Genomic DNA, 15,268 nt, shown 5'->3' with positions numbered 1-15,268 from the left:
CAGCTTTCACTAATTTTAACAGTAATTATATATCTGAGGCCCCAAGTATCAAGATGGAGACCTTTTTTTTTATTGAATGGAAGCCAGTTTACTTTTTAACATGTGTTGAGCACATTTTCCAGATATACATATCAGTATATTATATAAATTGATACCTTTTAAGAGAGCTTTTGACTTCTCTCGAGTGCTGGTGAGAACCATTAATATTGATGGAACTTCCATGAGTAATTTATATATGCAATTGAAAAATTTAGAGATACACATATATGTATATAAAGATGTATGTGAATTCCTTTTAAGCAAACAACTTTATAAATGTGTGCTCTTTCTGTATGTTTAAAGAAAATGTGTTATTTTAAAAGATGTACCATAAGTAAGTCTAAGAGTTACTAGCTTCTTTGAAGTTTTGACATATTTGAAACTCAAAATCCAAGATTATAATCTTATCTTTAATGTCTCGCATTTTGGCTTTCTTAAAAGTCCCTTTCTCACATTATTCCCATTATCATGTTTATATAGTTTTACTTGATTACAAATAAAATACAGCTTTAAATAGTATAAGATTTAGGAATTTATTCAAATTTAGAAATTTATATGACAAATATAGTAGAGACAAAGCTTTTCCTTTATCAGTCTTGTAGGTCTCAATTGCTCAACAGCATAGCTCTAGATTTCCTCTCGGATCTTTTCAATCAGTAATCTCTGTCTATTTTGTCTTCTAATGATCCTGTGATTAAAAGAGTGGAGAGTTAAGAAATTAAGTAAATTTTCAAATAAAGGGCATTTTTGCTTTGTTGTGACCTGGGAACCTGGTGTCATATTGACTAGATAGTAGGTAGGTTTTTGTATATCAGTACATGGGTAGTTTTGAATTATTGCTAAGGATGAAATGATTGATTATATAAGACCTGTTGCATTTTCTTTCCTAATTTGTCCCACAGTTCTGAATAATTTGCTTTACTCTTATGTAAACAGTGAAAGTAGTTTGGTTAAAAAGATGGTATCTATTATTAAACTCGTACCCTCTCTGTTTTCTTGCTTAAAGACTGCATCCTTTAGAGAATTGAAGTATTTACTGTGGATGATTAATACCTTAAGGAGATGTTAAAAATTAAGGTGTATCATGTGGCCCTGCAGGCCTTTAAGTTCTTGAAATCACTGATTGGAAGGGAGGACAAGTTTAAATTTTTAAGGATTTTGGCTCATGAATAGATGTGTAGCAGGTGCCATCTTTAAAGAGGCATATTTATGTATTACAGGTGAAAGAAAACAGAGAAACCCTAGGATGGTTAGAGAAGTTTGCCCATGGTACATAGGCTATGCTTTAGTCTTTTTTGGTCTCAGGACCCCTTTACTGTCTTAAAAGTTATCAAGACTCTCAAAGAGATTTTGTCTTTGGGGGTTATGTATATTAATATTTACTGTATTAAAAATTAAATGAGAATATCAAAAATATTTACTAAATAATTGAAAGTTAATAAACCATTACATGTTAACAAATACAATGTTATGAAAAATATACTCTAAAGCATAATTTAATGAGATAAGTGGCATTGTTTTACATTTTTGCAAATCACTTTAATTTCTGGCTTCTTAGAAGACAGCTGCTTTTTGCTTCTAATCAAAACAACCTGTTGTAATAGGTTGTTTTGATTGAAATATGTGAAGTAAATCAAGTTTCATACATGTAGTTAGAAGAAGAAGAAGTATGTTATATCCTTTTCAGGAATTGTGGCTGTTGTTTGATACTTCACCAAAATTTGATAAATGGCAATTTTTTTACAGGTTACTTGTAAGCAATATGAAATCTGAAACTGTATCAGTGAGCAATTTTGATATTCTTATGGTAAAATCCACTAGTCTATCTTGCACTTCAAATGGATCTTGTAAACATCATGCGTTGCTCATTTGGAGACTTGGTTCACTGATTATGCAGATCTTTAAAATGTTCATGTAATTTATTATGTAATATTAAATAAAGTTACCTTTTTATACATCCCATCAGAAAGATATTGCTGTCTGTCCTATCAGGAAAGTCCTTAAGTTTTGGAATGCCAACAAGCTCAGAGTGACAAGTACAAATTTTCCAAAATTTCAGTTTTTGCTTGAAAGCCCAGTTTTATCATTAGCAATAAATGCTGTCAGTCATTTTCCTTGAAGCTATAGACTGACTTTGTTAACTTTAGAGAAAACGTCTGCTGTAAACCTAAGACTCAATAACTAATTTGTCAGTTCTTCCAGGTAAAAATGATGTTTCATAAAAAAAAGTGTCTAATTGAGCTTGCAGTTCAGTCATACAAGTGCTTTTTACTCTGTAACAATCATATTTAAAAAAAAAATTTTTTTTATACAACACACGAACATGAATGTTATTACCATATGATCATTCCATTATTGGTATATAATCAGTTACTCACAATATCATCACATAGTTGTATATTCATCACCATGATCATTTCTTAGAACATTTGCATCAATTCAGAAACAGAAATAAAAAGAAAAAAAACTCATACATACCCCATACCTCTTATCCCTCCCTCTCATTGACTGCTAGTATTTGCATCTACCCAATATATTTTAGCCTTTGTTTCCCCTATTTTTTTTCTATGCCCCCTTACCACTCCCTTTCATTGATCACTAGCATTTCAAGCTACTAAATTTATTTTAACATTTGTTCCCCTTATTATTTATTTTTAATCCATATGTTTTACTCATCTGTCCATACCATAGATAAAAGGAGTGTCAGACACAAGGTTTTCACATTCACACAGTCAACATTGCGAAAGCTGTGTCATTATATAGTCATCTTCAAGAAACATGGCTACTGGAACACAGCTCTACATTTCAGGCACTTCCCTCTAGCCTCTTCAATATACCTGAACTAAAAGGGTGATATCTGTATAATGCGTAAGAATAACTTCCAGGATAAACTCTCGACTCTGAGATTTCTCAGCCGTTGACACTTTATTTTGTCTCATTTCTCTCTTCCCCCTTTTGGTCTAGAAGATTTTCTGAATCCCTTGATACTGAGTCCCAGCTCATTCTAGGATTTCTGTCCCATATATTGTCATGAAGTTTTACACCCCGGGGAGTCATGTTCCATGTAGAGAGAGGGAGGGCAGTGAGTTTGCTTGTTGTGTTGGGTGAGAGAGAGAGGCCACATCTGAGCAACAAAAGAGGTTCTCTGGGGGGTGAGTCTTAGGGCTAATTTTAAATAGGCTTAGCCTATCCTTTGCAGAAATAAGTTTCATATGAACAACTCCCAAGATTGAGGACTCAGCCTATTGCTTTGATTGTTCCCACTGCTTGTGATAATATCAGGAATTCTCCACGTGGGGAAGTTAAATTTTCCCCTTTTCTCACCATTCCCCCAGGGGTTTGCAAATACTTTTTTATTCACTGTTCAAATCACTCTGGGATTTATTTGGGCATTGCTCTGGACAAACCTACAAAATCTCATGCCCTACTCAAGGTTCCATGTACTTATGGTGTTCAGTTAAACTGTCCACATAAAGTTATATAAGGAAATGCACTAGTCAAAATATAAATTTTGTACCAAATAAACATTTTTTGCTTTAGTCTCATATGTAAGTTAAAGTTTTAAAATATGAATTACCATCTATTTTCAACACCCTGCAATATTGACATTTCTTTGATAACTATCATATTTTTTTTTTCTTGGATCTGAGGTCTTTATTCATACTCAGTAATTCATGTAAAGATTAATCTGTCTTTATTTTTCATATCACTGAGAAAAATAGTATATTTATTTTTTTTATGGGAGCTGTGCCAGGAAATCTCTTGCGCCCATTTAGTTTTTTAAGACTATCACTTTGTGCTATTATGTCAGTATTCTGTTTTATTTCCATTATGTTTTTCATAAGCAAGGAAAAGAATTTTTCTTAAAAAAAATTAGATGTTTTCTTATTAATTCTGTTTCTTGATATTTACAGCTGAGGAAAAACTGTTTTAACCAAAGTGTAAAATGGTTAACAATGACAAATGATACAGTCTACTTAAAACTTACCAAAAATGTTTCTCAGATAGACATTTAATAAATAAAATAAGCACTTGGAAAAAGTTCCTTGAAAGCAGGCCTAGGGACATCACCTGCATCCTTTGCACAGATTTTGTTAAGAAAAGGCCAGATCTAAAAATTGACTCTGTCAAGAAACAAGCAAACCAAATACATACATACAGTAGGTATTCTAAATATAGGTTTATGGAGTGTCCATTTGGAGTGACTGATATGAACGCCGTCTGTAGAAGCGTTAATCTAAATCTTTCACTCGGCAACAGATTTCCTCTGTGAAGTCTGAGCATTTTGCATGGCCTCCCAAATCTTTTGTTAAGCTCTTTCCATCCTTAATTGTAGCGAAACAGGCAGCCTCAATCTTCGCAGCTTGGTCGACAAGGCCCATGTGGCGCAGCATCATCACCGCACTCAGCAGGAGGGCCGTGGGATTGGCCATGTCCTTGCCCGCGATGTCCGGGGCAGTTCCGTGCACCGACTCGAAGATTGCGACGCCTTTGGCTCCAATGTTGCCACTTGGTGTCACACCAAGACCTCCAATCAGTCCTGCACATAGGTCACTAAGGATGTCACCATATAAATTTGGCATAACAAGAACATCAAATTGGGTTGGATCTTGTACCATATTTAAACATACTGCATCAAGGTACATCTCATTAAACTTAATATCTTTACAGTTTTCTGCAACTTCCCTGCATTTTTGCAGAAAAAGCCCATCTGACATTCGCATGATGTTGGCCTTGTGGACCGCCGTGACGTTGCTCCGCTGGTTATTCCGGGCGTACTGAAAGGCGAACTCAGCGATGCGCTTGCTCGTCTCCTCCGTGATGAGCTTGATGCTCTGCACAACCCCATTGACGATCACATGCTCGATTCCACTATATTCTCCTTCTGTGTTCTCTCGAATGGTGACAATATTTACATCAGTGTAAGGAGTTTTATAGCCTTCGATTGAGACACATGGACGTTTGCATAAAGGTCAAATGTTTTATGCAGCAATAAATTCATAGACGGGTGGCCAGCAGCTATTGGGGTCTTAAGAGGGCCTTTCAAGCCCATCTTGTTCTTGTCCATGGACTCTTTGGCTTCTGGAGGGATCATCCATTTTCTTCCCGGTCCCTGAATGGCAGAGACGTTCCTCTCCTCCCACTGAATTGGCGCTTTGGCAGCATCAAAAATCTTCATAACTGCAGCTGAGATTTCTGGACCAATACCATCTCCTGGAATTAAAGTTACCGTCCGAGCACCACTAGTAAAACCTCTGGTCACCTGTTTTGAGTTGTGTAAGGCCCCCAGCAGCTGAGAGACCTTGGAGATCCACGCGGGGCTGGCCATCGTGCGCGCTCCTCACCATGGTGACCGCCGGGACCGCCGATAACTATCATATTTTGATATAATGTACAGAAGTGTGAAATGTGTACTTCCCATACAATATATTATCATATTAAGACATACTCAAGGGTCAAGATTTTATAAGATTAATAATTTAGTGTTTCACCAAGGACATTCTTAAGTAAAACAGGCATTTTTTTGTTTTGTTGTTTTTGAAAGGTGAGCCATTGGTAGGGAAAAATGTAAAGGCTACTAGTATCATATGCCCACCCTTGGCATCATCAGTACAAATGTCAACATAGTGAAGAAAGCAAATAATGTCTTAATATTATTTGAATAGTTTGAGTTTGTGTACTGTCATGAAGTGTCTGTGGGTCCCATGAGAAGTTTGAAGACCATACGTTTTAGCCCAAGAAAAGACATGGTAGTGGGATGGCAGGTGTGCTGGTTTGGAAGGATGTATGTCCCCTAGAAAAGCCATGTTTTGATCTAAATCCCATTTCATAAAGGCAGAATAATCCCTATTCAATACTGTATGTTTGAAACTAATCAGATCATCTCCCTGGAGATGTGATTTAATCAAGAGTGGTAGTTAAGCTGGGTTAGGTGACATGTCTCCACCGATTTGGGTGGGTCTTGATAAGTTTCTGGAGTCCTGTAAAGGAGGAAACATTTTGGAGAATGGAAGAGATTCAGAGAGAGTCAGAGAAGAACTACATAGCCACAAGAAGCAGAGAGCCCACTAGCCAGCAGCCTTGGGAGATGAAGAAGAAAAATGCCTCCCCGGGAGCTTCATGAAACCAGAAGCCAGGAGAGAAAGCTAGCAGATGATGCCCTGTTCGCCATGTGCCCTTTCAGCTGTAAGAGAAACCCTAACTGTGCTTACCATGTGCCTTCTCACTTGAGAGAAAGACCCTGAACTTCATCAGCCTTCTTGAACCAAGGTGTCTTTCCCTGGATGGATGCCTTTGACTGGACATTTCTATAGACTTGTTTTAATTGGGACATTTTCTCAGGCTTAGAACTGTAAACTAGCAACTTATTAAATTCCCCTTTCAAAAAGCCATTCTGTTTCTGGTTTATTGCATTCTGGCAGCTAGCAAGCTAGAACAGCAGGTTTTGAGAGGAGAATTGATTGCTGTCTTTTGGTACTTCAAAAACACAAGTAAGAAAGAGAAGAGATTCATTCTGCTGTTTTAGAAGGTCGACCAGCAGGCAAAAGTTAAAAGAACATAGATTGAGTTCAGTATAATTTTTTTTTGGGGGGGGGGGGGGTATCAAGAATATAAGAACTCTGTAGTAACGACTTGTCCAACAGTGGAAACAATTGCATTGTTCAATTATTTAGTTATAAGAATTTAAAGTAGATTACAGAGCTGTTTTGAGGAAAAGGTGAAGATAAATTCTGTAGATACTTATATTAGGTGCAGTTGGATTACATGATTTAAGCTGTCATTTAACTTAAAAACTTAAGCAGGTAGAGTTCTTGCCTGCCATGTGGAGACCCCGGTTCGATTCCCGGTGCCTGCTCATGCAAAAAACAGACAGACAAAACACACATAAACATTCTGTGATTTTTTGAAAATTCCTAAATATGTACTTATGTACCCATTCGCAGTTTTGAATAGTCTGTTAAGTCAGTAGTATGAAACTATTGTTGCATTTTCATTGTGCTTTTTATCTGAGGATTTTCCTGTATTTTCTGAAGTCAATGTGATCAGTCTTCCTGCAATCTTGCTGAATTCCCTGTGAAATATAATAAGATTTGAAGCCATTTTAGGGAATCAAATGCTGCTTATGGTACAGTTTAGTAGAGTTGTAGTATATTTTTATTTTTAAGTACAGAATTTTGGAATACTATGGGGAGCTAGTTTCCAATTTTGAAAGAGAAACTAAACATATTCTAGATAGTCTTTTATTTGTAATTGTTTATATGATTTCAGAAGAAATGTGCTTAAGCTGTTCCAATATTTTTAAAGTTAAGAGAGTCTGAAAAGAGGAAATATGAAGGAAAATACTTAACTTGATCTCTTGAATTTAAAAACTATGTATTAAATATAACCAGGACATTAAATAAAATAAAGAATTTTAGTTCTCATTCAGAGAATTATATATGATATATGTAATATCTTTGAATACTTGTAGCAGTTAGTATATTATGTATATTTATATGGACATCTCTTCTATGAGTTGGATTGAAGGTGGGATTTTTAGGTGATAGAAAAGTTAGATAAAACAACTTTCTTGAGGTCAATTTAACAAGTATACTAAGTGACACCCAGCTTGAGGTTTCATGTATTTATTGCATTTGCATTTAAAACACATTTTCTATAGAAAAGCTATAAAGATAAGTCATTTAGTTTCATAAAATCCTTCGTGCTTGTTAATAACTTCTAAGAATAAGTTAGAAAAATAGTATTGGGGTATGAGAAGCCGTATGGAATAGATGAGAAAGTGCATCGATGATTACTGAAGTCCAACTGTAGTCCCTGCTTTGCCATTAAATCAGCTGTGTGGGTTTGGACAAGTTGCTTATCTCTCTGCTCTTATTTCATAAAATGAAAATTATAGACTGAAAGGGTCCTTGGAAGTAATCTAGTCCAGACCTCTCATTTTACAAATGAGGGAGTTTAGATAATTTGCCCAGGTGAGAGTAGTTGGAACCAAAATTCAGGCTCCCAGCTTACTCTGTTAGTGTTTTTCCATTTTACTCTGTGGTTTCTTTTCGTCTGTGAAATGAGGGGGTAGGAGTAGAGGTTCTCAGGTCTCTTTCAGCTCAAAAATATTGTCATTCTGTGACGTTAGTCCTAATACAGCTTATTAGGGGAAAGTTTATAGGTCTTATTGATAAGTGTTTTTCTCAGAATTAAAGTGACCGTGTCAAGGTTATTTTTTGGTTTGTTAAGAAAATGTAGTCATCTTCAATATTACCAAAAGCATTTAATTTTATTAATGAGTATGGTAAGTATTGTTTCTTAATGATCTGCATACTAAAACATATTAAAAACTATGTAACTTACATGATTAACAATGTGATGCTCTTAATGAAATAACTAAATGGTCACATCTTAGGAAATATCTCTAGGATATACCTCAGCTTGGACCCCTGAGTTAGGTACTTGTTCTCCTTGGTTTCTTATAGATTGCCTTTTTCTGTACCACCTGCATCGTGCTACTTTTTTTTTTTTTTTTTGCATGGGCAGGCACTGAAAAATGAACCCGGTTTTCTCCGGCATGGCAGGTGAGAATTCTGCCACTGAGCCACCTTTGCACTGTCCCGTGCTTCTTTTTATTATAGTTTTATTTATATTGCCTACTAGACAGGAAGGTCTTGAATTCAGAGAATGTATTTTATTCATTTCCTTATTTTCGTGCATAGTAGGATATCCTCTAAAGAGTTGGCACCAAAAGAAGTTTTGTTGAAGGACTGTTAATTTAACAAGTGATGATATATTTTAGCATGTGCATGTTTCAGACCTAGGAACATCTTGGAGAGTGATAAGGATAACAGTAATAATAAATAGCTAATATATAGAGAGTTTACACATATTAACTCAATTAATCTCATGATTTTGTGGGGTATATACAATTTCTGTTCCCATTTACCAATGAAGGAGTCTCAAGCACAGAGAAGTAAAGTAACTAACTTGCTCAGGGTGATCCAATGTAGTAAATGGTAGAACTGGAATTTTAACCAAATCCTGTGTACTTAGCTACTAGGTTATATTGCCTAAGTTACGGAAATTTGGTTTCAAGCAATGTCTTATTTGTTTTTCCTTAACAAGTTTTAATTTGCTAGTAAGTTTAAAAAAAAGTTTTTTTTATTAATTTTAAATTAAAAAAATATGACAACAAAGAAACATAAGCATTCTTAATGTATAATATTCAGTTCTACATATATAATCAGTAATTCACAATATCATCATAGTTGCATATTCATCATCATGATCATTTCTTAGAACATTTGCATCAATTCAGAAAAAGAAATAAAAGATAAACATAAAAAGAAATAAAATGAAAACAGAAAAAAATAATTGTACATACCATACCCCTTACCCCTCCCTTTCATTGATCACTTGCTAGTAAGTTTTTAGCTTACTGGCTATTAAGTTTACCTACAAATTTTTGTTAAAAGTTTTGCATGAGTTTTATACTTGTGTGGTGATAAGATTTAAAAAAAAATTTAGAAAGCTGTACCAGCTGTGCAAATCTCACCTTTCATTTTTTCAAGTGTTTAGTTCCTTCATGGAAAATCTTGGAGGTACACATTAATAAAAAACTTTATTTTCAATTTGTAATCCAAATTGAAATGCCATTTATCTTAATATTTTAAACTTATAAGCCTATCACAGCCATAGCAAAAAAAAAAATTAGAATTTAAACAAAGAATTTTCCACTATCAGATTAGGAGTAATTCATTTAATTGTGAAGACGTTATAACCTGGAGGAATAGGCTGTGATCTAAATTGAGTTGTTTACTGGCAGATCTTTATCTTTGTTATTAGTATTCAATATGGGTAGGGAAAAGAGCCTTGAAGGTCAGTCTGACTCATTCATATTTAAGAAGTGTTTTTTGAAACACTTAGTTTTAATTACTTTATCACATCCCCCCAAATCTCCTGTTAAATTGTTATATAGCATATCTAATGTGAGACAGAGAATTTGAATGGGTTTTTAGGATTTGTAGCAGGAGGATGTATAGAACTGATCCAGGTGGTGAGTTGTGAAACTTGAATTAAATCTTCCCAATATGGTGTCATTATTAAGTCTGAAATTTTATGAATTCTGAGAGGACAAGCCGTGACCACGTTCAAGTAAAAGTGCTTATGTTGTACAAAATGAATTAGGCAAATGTGAGTTGGGTTTTTTTGGGGGGTGAGGAAGATTTGCAGTATTTGCTCCTCTTTTGTATAGGTAATAAAGAATTGGTATACCACGAATTTGTGTCTTCCCTTGTAAATTAATTTAGCTGGAGGAAATGACAAACTTTGGTCTAGGTTTAAATTCTTAAGCTTTGCTTGATAAGTGCTGGTGTTATTAAATGTGATACATTGTGTGAGTTAATGATCTGCAATTAATACAATTTGTGTTAATTGTTAGATTAATTTGTATTATTAATTAATTATTAGATACTTCCTATTTGGTGATGAATAAAATGTCACTGGGGTAAGATTGTAGGAGTTTTTGTGAAGCCTGTCTCCCGTGAGACATGCATGTTTCAGTTTTTCTTCTTTGATAATGTTTGTTTGCTTTTTTAAAAAGTATTGTTTTTCCCTTTTTTGTGCTCAAGTTTTTAAAACATCGGTATAATCATATGACAGTTTTTGTACACTCCTTTTTTGTTTCATTTATTTAAAAAATATGTATATGTATATATGAATGTAATATATAGTTTAATAAACATAATAAATATAGTATTACCATACTATACAACAATGCAGTTTATTTGTATGTTCTGTTGCTAATCAATGTTTGCATTGTTTTCTACTTGTTAACCATTACTAATAATGCTGTTATGAACATTCTTATGCCTGTCTCTTGGTGTATTGTTACTAGCTATTGAGTAAATACCTAACAGTAAATTTGCTGGTTTATTGGGTATGAATGTGTTTTTCTTTAGTAGAGATGGTCAGTTTTCCAAAGTGGCTGTATCAATTTACATTCCCATAAACTTTCACCAATAGTTGAAATTGTCATTTTTTGAATTTTAACTATTCTGATGGGTATCTTGTTGTGGTTTGAATTCTCATTGTTCTGATGACTAAAGGTAGTTAACGTTTTTTCGTAAGTTTAATAGCCTTTTGGATATCTTTTGTGATGTACCTGCTCAAATCTTTTGCTTATTTTTCTGTTGGGTTGTCTTTTGTTACTTTAAATGTATTTGCAAGACTTCTTTAGGTATTTTGGATAAGAATGCTTGATTTTTTTGTATTACAAACATTTCCCTCTGTTTTGTGGTCTGATTATTTTCCTCAAAAGCTTTTCCTTATCCAATACTCATGAAAAATATTCTCCTATATTAAATATATTTTTAAAATAAGGGCATTTACAGATACAAGTTTCCCTCTAAGCACTGTTTTCACTGTGTCCCTATTATTAGGTTTTGGTATGTTGTGTTTTTATATTTATTCATCTCAAATAATTTCTAATTATCTTTTTTATTTCTTCTTTTGACTTATGGTTATTTAGGAGTATGTTGCTTAATTTCCATTTATTTATGAATTTCCTTCTGTTACTAATTTCTAATTGAATTATATTGTAGTTAGAGAATATACTTTGTATGCCTTTAATCCTTTTAAATTTGTTGATGCTTTTTTATGGACTAGCATATGGCCTTTCCTGGAGAAGGTTTCAAAGAATATATTATGTAGATGTTTGTTAGTGTGTCTAATGTTTGAGCATTCTATTTACTTCTTGATCTTCTGCCTACTTGTTTTATCCATACAGGATTTTGGGATAACATCAGGGGAGAAGAACCACCAAATAGAGCATGGCAGAAAACTACTGGTCACTAAGAGTAGGAGTCTAGATTCTGCACCATAGTACTGCAGTATCCCAGTTGCTAAGGGAGACATTCAAACACACAAGCACTGCTTGGAATAATACATTGCTCACATAGAAAAGATAATAGAGCAAGATTAGCTTCAGTAGTTGTCTTCAGATGCATCTCCTGTAGACAACACTTAGTTGGATTTTGTTTTTTAAATCCAGTCTGATAATCTTTGCCTCTTGATTGGATTGTTTAAATCATTCACATTTCGTGTTATTATTGATAGGGGTGGATTTATGTATGCCGTTTGCTCTCTATTTTCTGTATTTTTCATGTCTTTTTTTGTCCTGTTCCTCCTTTACTGCTTTCTGTTGCACTAAGCTAATACTTTCTGGCTAAAATTTCGATTCCTTTAATGACTATCTATATGTTTTTTGCATTTTCTTAAATCAGTGTACTAGGGCTTACATTATATACATTAATTTATCATTTATACTAACTTGATTCTGGTTATTTATAAAACGTCTCTACCATATAGTTCCATTCTCTCCTCTCCTTTTTTCTTACATTTATTGCTATATATTGTAAATCCAAGAATATAATTTTATAATTATTACTTTATATAAATTTTATGGACAGTACATTGTTCTAATTATTACTTTATATGATTTTATGAACATTAGTGTACAAATATCTAAGTCCCTGCTTTCAGTTCTTCTAGGAATATACCTAGGAGCGAAGTTGCTGGGTTATATGAAAATTCTATGTTTAACTTTCTGAGTTACTGCAAAAATGTTTTCCATAGTGGCTGCACCATTTTACATTTCCATCAACAGTGTATGAGAGGGTTCCTGTTTCTCTGCATCCTCACCAACACTTGTTACTTTCAGTTTTTAAATAATAGCCAGCCTAGTAGATCTGGGGTGGTATCTTATTGTAATTTTGATTTTCATTTCTCTAATGGCTAATGATGTTAAGAATGTTCTCGTATACTTACTGGTCATTTGACTATAATTGTTAGAGAAATGTCTGTTCAAATCCTTGGCCCATTTTTTAATTCAGTCATTTGTCTTTTGGTTGTTGAGTTATAAGAGTTCTTTGTGTGTAATTAACCCTTCACAGATTTATGGTTTGCAGATATTTTCTCCTTTATGGACATTGTCTTTTCATTTTGTTGATAATGTCCTTTGCACAATCGTTTTTAATTTTGATGGCATCCATTTTATCTATTTTTTCTTTTATTGCTGGTGCTTTTGGTGTAAAATCTAAAAATTTATTGCCTACTACAAGGTCCTAAAGATGTTTCCCTGTGTTTTCTTGCATTAACTATTGTATTTAGGTTGTTGATCCATTTTGTGTTAATTTTTGTATATGATCAGATCTAAGGGTCCACATTCATTCTTTTGCATTTGGATTTCCAGTTTCATTTCCCTGTCTTGGCATCCTTGTTGAATATCAACTGACCATGGATGTGGGATTTATCTCCTGACTGAATTTTATTTCATGGTCTATCCTTATGCCATTTTAATTTACTGTAGCTTTGTAATAAATTTTGAAATTAGGAAATATGAGCCCTCCAAGTTTATTGTGCTTTTTCAAGATTGTTTTGACTATTCAGGGACTGTTGCGATTCCATTTGAATTTCTTTTTTAACAGTACAGTGATATAGAGAAGTTTATTCAGTTCAGCCAGGATATTTTTCAGATCTATACAATGAGAAGCTAGACTGATCTAGAGGGAAAAAATCCTTACATTGATGGCAAAATATTTTCTAGTACCCATAATAAAATGCAGTCACTTGCTAGGAAAAAACTCCGTAGCCTCATAGGTCATGCAGGCATTTTTTTATGGTAATTAAATAGGTGGTTTTTTTCAAACTGAGCAAAACAATGCAACTTCTGCTTTTTCTTATGTTTTGAACAAGTTATATTAATTCTTCTTCCTGTTCTAGTCCATCCCATTACCAAGACAGAAATGAGATAAAGGGTGAGAAAAGATCCTTGATTGTTTTCCTCCTTTTCCCTTGGAGTAAACTAAGAATCCTTTTTAAAAAATTTTTTTTTAAAAAGGGTAACGAGACTCAACTTTTTCTTCAAGATAAAAAGAGTGAATAAGTAAATGGGCATTCAGATGTCAATAATCAAAACAGGTCCCCAGTACAACTTTAAGATATTTTTTGGGGGGGCAGGGGTGGAGTAGCGAGGTGCATGGTCCGGGAATAAAGGACAGGCATTTTAACCACTGAACTTTCAATAATTAATTTTGACAGGAAAGTGTTAGGATAGAAAATAAGCTCCCTGAGAGACCCTTATTTTAACAATAAATTAGAGGTTAAATTATTATTGTATCAGTTATACCTGGCAAAGGCACAGAGTTAATTTTTTTCTTCTTTCATGAACTTTTGTACAGCAAAGAAAAATGGGTTATAAATGTCATATAATGGACTGGTAAATGTAAACCATATTGGTTAATCATGTTTTTTTAAAGTTTTCTTAACAATAGACACTTCTTAATGGGTATAAGAAACTTAGTAAACAACCATTACATTTCTTCTACTATCATAGTCACATAAGGCAATTATAATAGATGATACAGATTTCAGCGGTAATTTATGAAATAATCAAAGGCTGTCAGAGTCCCCAGAACAAGAGGAAACTTGTACCTGTAAGTAAACCATCAAGACAAATGTAAATACACTGTGGTTCTAGTTTTCATTCATGCAACCTCAGACAAGCCCAAATAACTTTACCTTATGCAAGAAGGCAATTAAAAAATTTTTTTTTCTTGAGAAATCTTTACAGATGTACAGTCCATATATAGTGTACAATCAGTGTCTCACAATATCATCGCATAGTTCTGTATTCATTACCATAATCATTTTTTGAACATTTACATCACTCCAGAAAAAGAAATAGAAGAGAAAAAAAGAAAAAACACATACATCCCATATCTCTTGCCCCTTTCTTTCATTGACCACCAGTATTTTGGTCTACCCAATTTTTTACCCTTTATTCCCCCATTATTTATTATCTTTACTTTTTTTTTTACTCGTCTGTCTATACCCTGGATAAAAGGAGCATCAGACACAAGATTTTCTCAATCACACAGTCACGTTGTAAAAGCTATATTGTTGTACAATCATCTTCAAGAATCAAGGCTAAAAAAAAAAACGAATCAAGGCTACTGGAACACAGCTCAACAGTTTCAGGTGTTTCCCTCCAGCCACTCCAGTACACCATAAACTAAAAAGGTATATCTATATAATGCCTCTTAACTCTGAAATCTCTCAGCCACTGAAACTTTAATTTTGTCTCATTTCTCTCTTCCCTCTTTTTGTCAAGATGATTTTCTCATTCCCATAATGCTGGGTCTTGGCTCCTCCTGGGAATTCTGTCTCACATTGCCAGGAAGAT

General features: G+C 33.9%; 1 protein-coding gene and 1 pseudogene across 2 annotated transcripts in view; one reads left to right on the top strand and one right to left on the bottom strand.

The window, feature by feature from the left end:
* Positions 1-15,268, top strand: part of TLK1 (tousled like kinase 1) — a 168,524-nt gene that overhangs the window by 2,831 nt on the left and 150,425 nt on the right. The window lies entirely within an intron of this gene.
* LOC143677747 (isocitrate dehydrogenase [NAD] subunit alpha, mitochondrial pseudogene) lies at positions 3,921-5,399 on the bottom strand (annotated as a pseudogene).

Source organism: Tamandua tetradactyla, chromosome 3, assembly GCF_023851605.1.
Source record: "Tamandua tetradactyla isolate mTamTet1 chromosome 3, mTamTet1.pri, whole genome shotgun sequence".
NCBI classification, from domain to species: domain Eukaryota; kingdom Metazoa; phylum Chordata; class Mammalia; order Pilosa; family Myrmecophagidae; genus Tamandua; species Tamandua tetradactyla.
This window is presented reverse-complemented; position numbering and strand designations above follow the sequence as displayed.